The sequence below is a fragment of the Pholcus phalangioides genome, unplaced genomic scaffold (genome assembly GCF_987345545.1).
Source record: "Pholcus phalangioides strain wild (caught in Gottingen) unplaced genomic scaffold, Ppha-v1.0 ptg000017l_1, whole genome shotgun sequence".
Taxonomy (NCBI): Eukaryota; Metazoa; Arthropoda; class Arachnida; order Araneae; family Pholcidae; genus Pholcus; species Pholcus phalangioides.
Genome location: NW_028301610.1, coordinates 12,525,831 through 12,532,165, shown reverse-complemented (window position 1 = coordinate 12,532,165; position 6,335 = coordinate 12,525,831).

Sequence of the window (6,335 nt, the reverse complement as noted above, 5' to 3'; positions counted from 1 at the left end):
TAATACAGTATAAAGGTATATCGCAATTTTAATTAAAAAAAGAAATTTTTACATTAAAAAAATATTTTTTTTCGTCTGGGGGGGGGGAGAAGGTGCACGAGACCCCCCCCCCCCGCATGCCTCCCCCCTCTCGCGTACGTTTCTGATCCCACCAATATGCTTTAGGAGGTAGGGGGCGGTGCTGACGAAATTATGCTGACATGGGGGGAGGGGGTCAGAGTTTTGCTGACTTTTGTTTACAGGAGGGGGAAGGGGGTCAAAAATGGCTAAAAATTTGCTGACGTAATACTTGAACAGCCCCTTATGCCCAATATCACGGTGCACCGTTTGGAAATCACTTCCGTAATGCATACAACAAACAAGAAACGTCTAAGTTTAAAATTGAAAGTTACGTAAATTTTTTTTTATGATTATAATTTTTGTGTTGTGGGTCGGCCTGTTATCTGTAAAGAAATAGAGGCATTTTTAAGGGTCAACCGGGTCGGGGTATTCGTACCTCGAAACCGGAAAACACCTTCAGCGGACTATCCACAAATTAAAGTATTCAAAAAAGCCATACGGGATCAAAAAGCGTCTTGGGCAATCATACTCTCATGTCAAAATTCTAGAAAGGGAAAAAATGTCTGTAATATATCATGTATCATTGAAATGTCAACGGTACATCCGACATGGTATGTTTACAAATTTTTCAAAATGAATGAACGAACAGCTGAGAGAGTCAAATTACAATAACTTCATTACGTTATTCTTTGAAAGGCGGCGGAAAGACAGATTCAAATTCTTTGACATTTCACAACAAGAAATGTGGACATCGTGTACTCTTGCACCACAGTGGTTCTTAACCAGGGGTACAACTGAGGGGGTGCGAAAAAGGAATCTTAGAAACACGGAGATGCAATATATTCCATGACATGTATTCATTATAAATATATTTAATTAATTATTCGAAAGGGTGCGAGAACGTAATTTGACCTCCCAAAGGGGTGCTGTGTTTTAATCGAAGTTCGCTGAGTGCACGGCCTAGTAAAACAGGCAAAGAATCACTGGTGTATCGAAATAATCTCGATTCAAAACAAAGTGAAAAGTTTCTCGTGGTCATCGTCGGGTGACAAGCCATGCAAAAATTCTATTAAACAAAAACTAAAAATCATTATCAAGTGGAGGCGTTCTAAGTAGTTAGCTTGTCGGGTCCGTGTCCCCCTTGGAGATCAGAACTGGATCTTAAAAATATATAAAAATAATTAAAAATGTTTTAAAATAAAATATCTTAAAAGGTTTTAATAAATATCTGACAAAGTAAAATTTAAAAGGTAGTGACTTCAAATTTTCCTAGCAAAGATTTTTTATACCTTTTATACCATTCCCTCTCCAATTTACCAGACTGACTCCCTCAAGTGTACCCCCAAAGTTCTGCGTACCCCATGCTATCAAGATCATATTACGATTAAGAGCTCTTCAACAACATCCATAGAACAATTTAACCATCAACGATATTTAATTTCATACCTTCTTGGATTCAACAGAAAAACGGTGATTAATTTCAAAATAATAATTAATAATGTAAATAATGATAATCTGCATTAACAATGACAACAATAATGACATTTGAATTGATTCAGATAGTAACATACCATCCAAACTGCATTGAGGTTACAGCGGACGCAGCAGCAACACGTCTTTCCTGAGAGAGAGTTTCGGTTGTATGGCATACGTCTGCGCACTGGACAACGTCATCGCATACGCTGGGCAAGTGCGTCTGGACAGTGGGAAAAGGAAAAGAAACGTCCATGTAATGGAAAGAAATGCATTTTCATCGGTATAATTTTATTGCTTATTTAAAAATGGATCTTCCATTTAAAGACATTAACTCTTTCTATTCCTAATTTTTTTTTTTCAAGTACAATATCTTCGTTAATTTTTCCCACCATGATAAGATAACCACATTAATGATTTTGGGCATGGCCCCCACAAAGGGGAGGCTGACAGGGCTCCAGTCCTGGGGCCCGGGACGATTCTCATCATTTTTTTTTTCACGCTATAAATTCACTATAAAAGGACCCGTGAAAAGACTGGTCTAGGGGCCTGCCAAAAGTCCCATCCTAGGGGGCCCCGCTCCAGGATGTAGGGGCTATGATTTTGGGCTAATTTGGTAGGAACCAACATTTTAGAGACAAATTTGAACGGCTGAACCCCCGAACATGGATTCACACCAACGCCGTTGGTGCTTTCAATAAGTTACAGCAGTGATTCTCAACCTAGGGACTTACACACCCCATTTGGTCAAGATATTTTTTAGAGCAGGGACGGGCCTAAATATTTTGCAGCCCGGTGCAGTAATAGCTTTGCGGCCCTCTAAAACCTGTTTTTCCTATTCTTTCCGTGTCTGTGGGCACCCTGGTATACATTAGCACCAGAGAATGACTATCCAACTACACTGAAGTCCAGAAAAGTGGTACACCCCACCTAATATCGTGTAGGTCACTCTCGAGCACTCAGAACTGCTGCAACACAATGGACTCTAACAAGGGCGTAGCGGGGGGGGGGGGGGGACTTGGGGGTCTGGTCCCTCCCGAAATGTGAGAAAATGACCGAAAAAAGGGAAAAAGATGGCCAAATCTATTGTTATATCACTTTGGTCCCCCCCCCCCGAACAAAATTTCTGGCTACGCTCCTGGACATGTCTGGTGACTTAGGTGGCCTACGGAGAATGCGGAAGTCAGAAGAGTGTTCCTAGTGACGCATTTTACTGATGAGCCGTTGATCCCAGATGTGGCCACGACTAAATGCTTGGTCAGTCGAGGCAAGTACGCATTAAGGTATTACTACTACACCACACATATACCTCGTCCATATTCCTCTGCGAAACTTCTAACGAATTGGTACATGTTGGAATGTGCGTGTCCGTGTTGTGAACCTAACATAAAGCTTGTTTCTGTGTAATGCTTGTTATAGGGCTGCCATCTACCACATATTTTTCGAACTATGAGTGATGTGTAATGTTTTATGATTTTACCGTTGTAGACCTGTTACTCTCTGCGGCGAGACTTTTTAGTGGGGAGATCGGTTTGAATTCGCCCCTCGAAGTTGGGAACCACAGAAAACCCAGTGGAATTACTATGGGTCACTAAAAAAAATTGTAAATACAGTATTAATATTTTGAACGCCAAGAATGAATTTAAAAATCCCGCAACCCGAGAGTGAAGTCATTCAAACAATACATGATGAGGTACAGCACAGGAGAAAAAAAAGGAGAAATAACTAGTTTCTCTTTTCTCTTCTAAAACAGAGAAGTTGAAGGAAAGAAAGGAAAACCAAGTATATTTTTTATAGATATCACCAAGAAGCGCGAGAGGCGATGAGTAATCGACCGTTATCATTTCAATAATTTTTTGTGGCTTTAATAATTGTATTCCGCTGCTAACTTTTTTGTTTTATTTGTTTCTGGGTGAGATGAATGTACTTAATTTTTTTCATAATTTTTTGAGGACGACACCTTGGAACCCTTTCCTTGTGAGTTATACACGTTATTTGGATACTAATTGGAATTATGTCTCTAGGATCAACGATTCCCTCAGTAAAATGCGACAAGGGGAATTAAGTAGGCTAATCATCTTGTATAAGTTGTTACTTCTAGTTAAGTACGTTTTTGAGACGACCATATGCATAGAACCAAGACCAAGAGAGAAGATCTCTGAGTCCGGAGACCGACCTTATCTATAAAAACTATTCACTATAAATTCACTGAAAAAATAAATTTAATGAGTAGAAAGAGTCTTATTCCTGGAGGGGAAGGGGAGATGATGAATAAGATGCATTGGTTTATTTTGAGAAATCACTTCTTTCAAAAAAATATTTTCGAAAAATTTTTGTCATGGTCACCGCTCCGTGGCGCCACTGAAAACGGTTGAAGGCGCACAGTTTGAAAACCCCTGACCTAATGTAAAAAAGAACCGCTTCTAAACACTGAATAATCGCGCATCAATACACCAACGCGTTGCGACGCCCCTCAAAAAATGTTGGCGATGAGCCACGAGCGTGACGCACACTTTGAGAATCCGTTGAATATAATAAAATAATATATAAATGCACTATATATACTCATCGTTTTGTAAAGCAGAATTGCAGGTGTTATTTGTTTTTATATTTCTCACAACAACACATTGGTGGTCTACGCGGGGCCGTCTTACGATCATCAAAGGGACTTTTCTGAGGCCCCCACCCCACACCTGTTTAGAAATGCCTGCCTAACAATTTACTCTCAAAAATTTTAACTGGATCTCATCTTCATGAAGGCCCTTTAGCACTTGAGGCACCTGGACTGGGCCTGGAATTGCTCATGTATTACGTGGAAAGTTTAAAAGTAACTAAAGATACATACGTATACTGTTTTAGAAAAACAAAAAGTGACCGCGAAATGTTGAATCTACTCTTAAAAGATTATCTACTGTTTTCAATTAGCACTTATCCGAGAACTTACAATGCTTACTAATATGGACTTTGCCGTCGTGCGGTTTGCTAGCACTTACCCGTAGGCCCTCTGGTCAAACAACGAGGGAAAAAACGAAGAACTCCTTAGTCCAAGTGTTCTCAAAAACTGTGCACCGCTAATCTTTGTCGGGGGCACCGCGGACCAACCCGAAGGTTTATAAAAGACATTCTTTGTTAAACTGCTCTGGGTAGCCGCGGAAAAACGTTGATTAGAATAAGGGGGCGCCGTGGATAGGAAAAGTTTGAGAATCCCTACGCTAGTCTGTACCATTCATCACACTCGATATAGTTTCATTCTTCTCTGATTTGTTATAAAACACATGGCAAAAAGTCCGTAGAAACTTTAAAAATTCACAAAAACCGGAAAAATAACCGAAATGAAAACGGTTTGCAGGGTAAGCATCACTGGGACACGGGAATTTTTTAACCAAAAAAACAGTTGATAGGTGGCGCCGACGTACACAAGTCAAAGAAAAGATACGCAAATAACGAACAGAATGCCTCCATATCGTTTATTACAGCAGCATGTGTTCCACATGATCACCACCACAGAGGATATTACATTGCAGACGAGTCACAAATCCAACAACGGCAGAGTGTTGCAGGTCCACATACATGGTTTACAACGGTGAACTGGTTGTGGATTATTAGCGCAAGTTCTGATACCGTCTCATTTGCATATTTTCACCGAAGTCGCTCGTACTAGTGCCACCTATCGGCTGTTTTTGAGTTATTTTTTCCTGTCTTAAAAAAATTCCCGTGACATAGCGATGCTAACCCTGCAAACCGTTTTTTATTTCGGTTTTTTCCCCGTTCTTATTCATTTTTAAAGTTTCTACGGATTGTTTTGCCCACCCTGTACATATGCTGTGCACAATGCCTGTTCAAGTTTTTCAACTTAGAGCAGAACTCCCCTTTAAACGATTTCTCCAAAGGAAGCCGGTAGACCACCAAACATAAAAATTATTTCAATCGATTGATACATCTGCTACTTTCACTTCGATTCGGAAGGTGAGCAGAGGCATTTCAAACACGTCTCAGACATACTACTAAACACATTATGGACACATACGACTATTTCCTGCACACACCAATTTGTTTGAGGCAGTGGTTCCTAAACTTTTTTGGATTCATGGCACCCTCTGCTTGTACATCTGCAATCCAGTAGTGTGTGATAGCCACTGTACGGCTGTGTGAGCATCATGATGGACTTATTTCACGATGATCCCAGTTTGAGCCCTACAAGCGGCACTGGTGGTTGACTGGAATAAGCGTTTTTTTCGTTTTTCCAATTTCGAATGCAATTCCAAGGTACGAATGCTAACCGATCTTTCGTTTGACAAGTTTCCCCGCAAAGAGCAGGCAGGCTGTCACCGTAGTATTTACATAACACGAAAGTTCAAGCATCTGCCAGCTTTACTTCTAATATGAAAGACAGATGGCAAAAAAAAAAAACTTCTTGAACACAAACCGCGCATAACTATGACATCATAGATACGTTATGGTCACGCATAATATACAAAAGAACTTTTCGGCATACACCAATTTGTTAGAAATTCTATAAGAGAAAGTGTTGGAAGTACATGTGCGATTGAGTAGCAGTAGTGCACATGTGATACGTGCTTACGATAAGAGTATAACATGATAAAAGCGATTAAACGGAAGCGTGAAGATTTTCCTGTACTTTCATATCTTGGAATAATTTTAGAGAGAGAGAGAATATATATATATATTTTTAAATTTTATTCTCCTACTTTATTTTATATTTGAATCAAAATTTTTTCCCAACCACCTTTTAGGGCGATAAAATAAAATTTACATTTTTTTAAATTAATGAAAAGATTAAA